Source organism: Quercus robur, chromosome 11 (assembly GCF_932294415.1).
Source record: "Quercus robur chromosome 11, dhQueRobu3.1, whole genome shotgun sequence".
Classification (NCBI taxonomy): Eukaryota; Viridiplantae; Streptophyta; class Magnoliopsida; order Fagales; family Fagaceae; genus Quercus; species Quercus robur.
This window is the reverse complement of record NC_065544.1, coordinates 23,646,159-23,653,632: the sequence shown is the minus strand read 5'-3', so window position 1 is coordinate 23,653,632 and position 7,474 is coordinate 23,646,159.

The following is a 7,474-nucleotide window of genomic DNA, read 5'->3' as shown; positions in this document are numbered from 1 at the left end:
TTTAGTTTTAAACAAACTTTTTCAAATGCCCATATTAATTTATTTGGTGCCCTCATCATTTGCTGACCATTTAGATACATGGAATGCGTGGTGGCTAATAAAAACACTATAATATTGATTATGGCATAGCTAGGTTGGTGAATAAGAATTATGCAGCACAAATCAATTCAAATCAAGACATCTCAAAAGTGATACACTTTATGGGGTAGAACATTAAACGTAAGTTACAATGATAATATATATTCAATACTATAAGATTTGGCCTTTATAGTGAAGGGTATATGAAAGGCTTCTATTCACTAAAAAAACAACAAAAAAAAAATTTGCTAATAACTTAAGACTAAAGGATAAAGAAGCTATGTAAACATACATTTAAACTCACAAACATGAAGATATATTTCTGTACTTATATTTGTCTTATCTGTAACAATTTGGGGCTTTGGGCAACTTATTAAACATCATTTACAATTGAAATATATATTCAATACTATAAGATTTTGGTTTTATAGTAGAGGGTATATGAAAGGCTTCTATTAAGTAAATAAACAATTAAAAATAATTGCTAATAACTTAAACAATCACTATTCCATAAAACAAACAAAACACTATAAATTAGGAGAAAATGGGCAAATACCCCTTTCAAAAAAAAAAAAAAATCTAGCATTTTGCCCCATTTCCCAAACTAATTAGGGAAATGCCCATCTTTTGAAACTTGATTTTCTCAAAATTTTCTGAGTCCTATAGTGGCATTTTAAGGAGCCTATAGTGACGTTTTAAGGACCTATAGTGGCGTTTTGTAATCCGATCTCCATGAAGTCGAGTTACATGCAATTTTTTTTCTTTTTTTTAACCTATAACTCGACTTCATGGAAATCGAATTACAAAACACCACTATAGGTCCTTAAAACGTCACTATAGGTTCCTTAAAAACGTCACTATAGGGCTTAACTCGATTTTGAGAAAATCGAGTTTCAAAAGAGGGGCATTTCCCTAATTAATTTGGGAAAGAGGGCAAAATGCTAGATTGTTTTGTTGAAAGGGGCAAAAGCCAATTTTTTCCCTATAAATTACAATCCTAAACAACTTCAAAATTACAAACCAAAAACATCATACAACTACTCTCTACACAATTTCAAAATGAGTATACAACATGAATTACCTACAAAATTATTGCTCGAAATATTCTTCAAAACATTTCAAACGTGATGTGATCAAGCCAAATATCCAATTTATAATCAGACTCAAAATTTTTAATAAGGTTTTGAAGTAATACAATATAAATATGTCACTATTCCCATGACAAAGTGTTGGTTATAGCTTTATACATAATGATTGTAACTCTTTTTTCTTAATAAAAAAAGCTTAGAGTACAAAGGGGAAAAAAGTAGAGAAATTTTTTTTGAAAAGAGAAGTATTGTATAAATATTTTCATAATATAATCTAACATCTAATGCAACATGTGAAAATTATAAAGATAAATAAATAACTTAAAAATCTCAAAGAATAAACTAATGAGATAAGAAAGATGAGCAATACAAAATATTCGTAAATGTTTAAAACAATTACTCAAGCATCTAAAAACATCATCTAATACATAACAATTTGGTGCTAATTTGTTAAACAAAATATTTACAAACAGTGAAATGAAACTACACAATGAGCATCTTCTTCAATTGCACTAACTGTTCTTCATCATATTGTTCAAACTATCTTGTTGTTTTCCAAATAAACTAAAACCTAAGAACAACACAAATTATGGACATATTATAATATGATTTTTCACCAAATATGGTCAACAACATTAAAAGTATTTAGTCTTGTAAATAAAAATGATAAAAAAAAAATACTTGCATCAAGGAAAACATATGAATTAGTCAATAATAAGACAATGGGAGTACAAACCTCATAAAAATCAAACAAAATTAAAAAAAAAAAAAAATTGAGAGAGAGAGAGAGAGAGAGATAACCTTTTTGTGTGGGAAAAAAATATGCATAAAATGGGAGAGAGTGACAAATTTATAGTAAGAGGATGAGAATAAGAACAACCTAAATAAAGGAAGATAAAGGGACAAAATTATATGCAAAATTAAAACCGTCTAAGAGGAATATGTATAGACAATACTTAGTTATAACATTAAAATTAAAGTAGATGAATATGTAAAGTTAAAACCTCCTATGATGAATTTGTAAAGCCAATGCATTTATATATTTATTATTGTCAAAAAAATTAAAGGTAAAAAATAAATATGAAAAAAATAATAATGTGACGATAACGTGAATGATGAGGTGACTTAATAGAAGCGTAGTAATAATAAATGTTATGTTTCAGTTTTTAGATATATATAGATAAGACGGCAAACAAATAACATCAATCTTAATATTGCTAGACTTTTCTCCTAGTTTTCTAGGGTTTTAAAGCCGTTGCAGATATGTTCCAGTTGATGGAGAAGAAAGCACACCAAAATTTCTTTAGTATTATGGGCCAAGTCACATTTTGGAGAGAGAAAGAAAGGAAATAGAGAGAAAGATGAAAGAGTTGGCAAGTCTTATGGTCCATAAGACTTGCAAACACTTTTATCTTTCACTAAGGAAAAATTTGTTTATGTTGTGGGGTCTTAGGCCAAGGCCTAAGTTGCTTAGGCCTTGGGCCGGCCCTACTTATGGAGGAGGTATATCATATATCAGATACATGAGTCCTCCACCTCACAAAGTGGGGTCTACTCTCATGTGAGAGGGGGATTCATACATTTGAAACAAGGTGTATTTTTCCCTGCTTATGGAGAATGAGCGGGTTGGCCAAGAATGAGCTCAAATGTGTGAAATTGATGATATTCTTCTAAGGGAGGAGTTACATTGTAAGTAATAATCAAAAGCTGTTTGGGTGGAATCTAGTAATAAAAACACAAAATACTTACCATAAGGCATCTCAAAGGAAGAGGAAGAATAGTATAGATAGTTTAATGTACCAAAATGGAAAGTGGTTTGAAAAAGAAGGAGAAGTGGGCATGGTGTCTGAGGCATATTTAATTCCTTGTTCACATCAAAATTCAACTGGAATTTAGAACTATGTTTGCCACTTTGTTGCAATTCCAGAAAATCCTTGTACGTTATTTCAACGTATGTAGGTGGATGACCTTCATTCTCAACAAACTCTGGTGCTGGCCTAATAACTGTGTCTGGTGATGGTCCATGTGGCATGGCTATGGATGTAGCTTTGCTATCTCTTTACCATTTTGTATACTCAATATTTGAAATTATGAACTTATAAGAAATTTCATTAAAATTGATCAATATTTAATAAATTTTTTTCTGAGAATCAATCAATATTTAATAATTATTGTACTACTGTAATAGCTGAATTATTTTTATATAAAAAAGTATAACAAATATGATATAAAATAAATAAAGAATAAAATATTACAAAAATTATTAAAAATATCATCACCGATAACATAAAATTTGGTTGTTATCGGAGGCCGTTTTTGCGCATAGCCACGTGTCATCCGCTAGAGGGATGACATTGCTAGACTTGGATTTGTTTTGAGGAGTTGAGTCTGAAACTTGACACTGAGCCACATAGACCAATGGCTTTCGATGCATTTTTAAGCCTACAAATTAGATAAAGTTCAAAGTCTAAGAATCATGATAATAATTCAAGTAAATAATGTGTTTAATTAAATAGCTTTGATTAAATGATGATTTGAAGACCATAATATTATAGATATATATATATTAAGTGATGTCCATTATTAGAGAATGATTAATTAATTGTTATAAGTCTAGTAATGGGATGAGTCCAAAATTGTCCATATCCAGCTTTGGTATAGTTCATGTATTGTATGTCCAATAGTGATTTATGTCCAAGTAATATGTCCAGTCGATAGTGATAGATCAATTTATTAATACATGTGTTTATTAGTAAAATATTAGTGAAGTCATGTTTATTTATTGGTGAGATAATATTAAAGTAATTTGAATATAATGGCATAGCAATAATGAAGCAATATATACTTAATAATGTAAGTTTATAGATTGAGACATAATGACTTATATATTTTTTGATATGGTCTGTGGTTCTAGCTATAGCATCACTCTATATGGTTTGTGGCTCTAGTCATATAGCTTTAGTGAGTTGATAACATTCTAGCAGCATAATAACATAAGTCCAGCAATATAGTGATAATGAAGTAAATTTACTTACTCAACAATGTAAATTTAGAGATAAAAACATAATGACTTATCTTTAAATAGTTTATGGATCCAACCATATAACATTAGTGGACTTATAACATTCCAGCGGCATGATGATGTGAGTCTAGTGGTGCAGTATGATATTATCAGTCCTTTCACGGCGACTTCATGATTGAAGCGGAAAAATGGATGCAACTAGTGGGAGAAAGAGTATGTCCAGCTGTGTACAGAGGTTGGTTAAGTTTATCTCATTTGTCATGCACTTGAATTATTTTCCCCATGTATTTTTTTTTTAGTTTTTACTAAAACATAAGTGATATTACCTTCCATGAGAAGGTCTTTTAGTATTATAAATTTGTCTTTCATAAGGAGGGCTTTTAGTATTAGAAGTGTATGCCTTCTGTGAGGGCTTTAAAATGAAATCTTTGTACCTTCTTGGAGAAAGGCTTTTATTATTTAATGTTTATATACCTTCATTGAGAAAGGCTATTGTAATTTTCTCTTGGAAGAGTGCTTGGTGTATTTTGGTAAGTATGGAGAAGTATTTATAGGTATGATGTTTGTAATATGTACGAGAAGTGTAAAGTTGTGATTTACAACTATGTATTTAGTTGGCTTTTATTCTGTGCTAAATTTGATTGTAATTTTATTCAATCTTTTGTACCCTGTATTTATTGTGGGATTTGATTGTAAGGGTTGATTGTAATTACTTAGCATCCCGCGAAGTAATGCATGTGCCTTGCACATGATTGGAATGCGAAGAGTCAGTACAGATGGAGACAGCTGTGTCTCGCGAGTATCTCGCGGGTAAGGCCTTCCCGCGAGACACCTGCGAGACATTTTGTTTTGCCAGACTGTAATATCTGATACACACTTTCTGTACCCACACTATATATACCCACATTACCCACAAATGTTAAAGAGTGCTTCTGAGAGAAAATCCCAAACACCTTAAGAATTAGAGATTGTTATACCCACAATCCTCTACATAATAGCTTGTGAATTTTCCTCAACTCCTACCTCTCCATTTCCATACCATTGAGAGGTTGATAGCCCAAACACTTATCACGCCCTTTCAAAGTGTCAAGTGATCGTTTGGTGCTACTGGGAAGCATTGGAAAAAGCCAAGGATGGCAGATACAACATGGAGCTTGTTGCGGGATCCGGAAAGCTAGACAAGACATGATTCTGAGAAGCCTTGTTGGAGTAGGAGCTTGGAGGGCTTAGGTACAGCGGGTAAATTAGGCTTGGAGGGTCTCATGCTAACCCATGTATCCCAACTGATTGTCTAGTAGATCGATTACCGCTTGGAGGGCGGCGGAGAGGTTTTTCGCCGAGTTCTTCGGTTTCCTCTTTGATAACACATCGGCGTGTTATCTGTGTTTGCATTATTCTTCCCTACTCTTTTACATTTCATTTTACTGTTGTGATTATATGAATATGTGTTAGAGTAGCTTGTTTGATTCTCCGCTCACATTTACACTATTCCGCACTTAAAATTAAGTTAGTGTAAAATCTATCGAGCCGTTACTTTATTTTGGGGGTCTAAACAACTCTTGTGTTTTTAACATATTTTCAAGCTTTCAAGAAGTATTTATAGATACTTTGTAGGAAAATGGATTTATGAGATGTATGAGGAAAGAGAGATGTAATTTGTAAGATGTATGAGGAAGTATATGTAGATAATTTGTGGGATATGGATCTTGTAATATGTATGGAAAAATAAATGAGATGTATGTATGGGTACTTTTTGAGAAATGAATTTTGGATGATGTAAAGAAGTATAAGGGATACTTTGTGGGAAGTTAGTATTTAAGATATATGAGAAATATATATATGAATATTTTGTGAGAAATGAGCTTTGTAGTGTTTGCAAGAGTTGTTGTGTTTGTTTAATAAGATATTTTTGCAAGAAAAGGAGGAGTATGGATGTGTTTATGGGCAGAAAAACATATGAATTTTCATCACAAGAGAGCAAGGGAATGAGCACAAGATGGGTTATAGTGTTGAAGGAATTGAGGCTTGGTCCTCTTTATATAGAGCCAAGTATGTAACTAAATTAGAATTAGTTGAAGGGAAAATTAGCAAATAAGGAAAAGTCTTTAGTAAAATGAGTGATTTTTAAGTTGGTTAGGAAATTTGAAATTTTAAGGCTGTTGGAGCTGCAGTTACAATTGGACAGCAGTTGACACAATTGCACAACAGTAGCTGTTACAATAGCTGACATAGCTTAATGATGTCAAGCTGCAGGAGAGAATTATCAACATTTAATTCATGGTTTGACTAAAAATGGTAAGATCTCTTTTATGAGATCTTTCTATTTCTAGTACTGCAATTGGAAGCTAAAAATTTAGCTTAAAATGGTGAGATTTGTTTTATGGGATCCTTGTTTCTTAGGGTATGGCAGCTAGCTGCTGGGATTGAGCATTAATGGGCTAATCATGTCATTTTGGGACAAGTTTCAATTGCATATGCTATTGCTGGAGATTTTGCAAATGCTGCTGGAGCTACTACAGCTTCTGCTAAAGCTAATGCTAGTACTTTTTGGCTAATTTTCCTCTTTTGCAAATTATATGTTTAGTCCATGGTTTCATTACAATATAATTTTAGTAAGTAATAAACTCATTAGTTGATATTTGATGACGCTTTAGAGTTCTAGTTATAGTCTCTTTGTGTTGTGACCAAACCTTGGAAATCAAAGAGAGCATTTAATGTATTTCTTATATTATAGAGATAGCCAATTAGATTTAGGCATGTTTTTGGGATTTATTTAAAAGAAAATAATAATACAATTTATATGAAATAATATAATTAGATTTTTAAACTTATATTGTAAGATGAATATTAAGTTTTAGGTAAAGAGCAATAAGGAGTTTTATCATTTTAAGCATTATGTGATATAAGAGGCTTACCAAATGTTACCTATTGCACACTGACTTGTCATAGTTTAGGAAATTGGAGAAGACATGCCAAGTAACATGTTTCTTTTATCAACTTTAAACCACTGGAGCTTTAATGAATATACTTCTTGGCCTTCCAAACTAGGACTTCCAAAGTTCCCCCGATAAGACTCAGTAACTTGGATCATGAGCTAAAAAATGAGATGATATGCCATGAGCTTGAACCATGGGCTTTGATGAGATAACACCACCATAAGTTTTGAAACATGGGCTTTGATGTTGTTTTATGTAATTATGGGCTCTTTTGAGCTTTAAAAGATATTTATTCAATATACATGATAATATTAATGTGATGTGGGTTGCCAATAAAATAAAGTCATGTG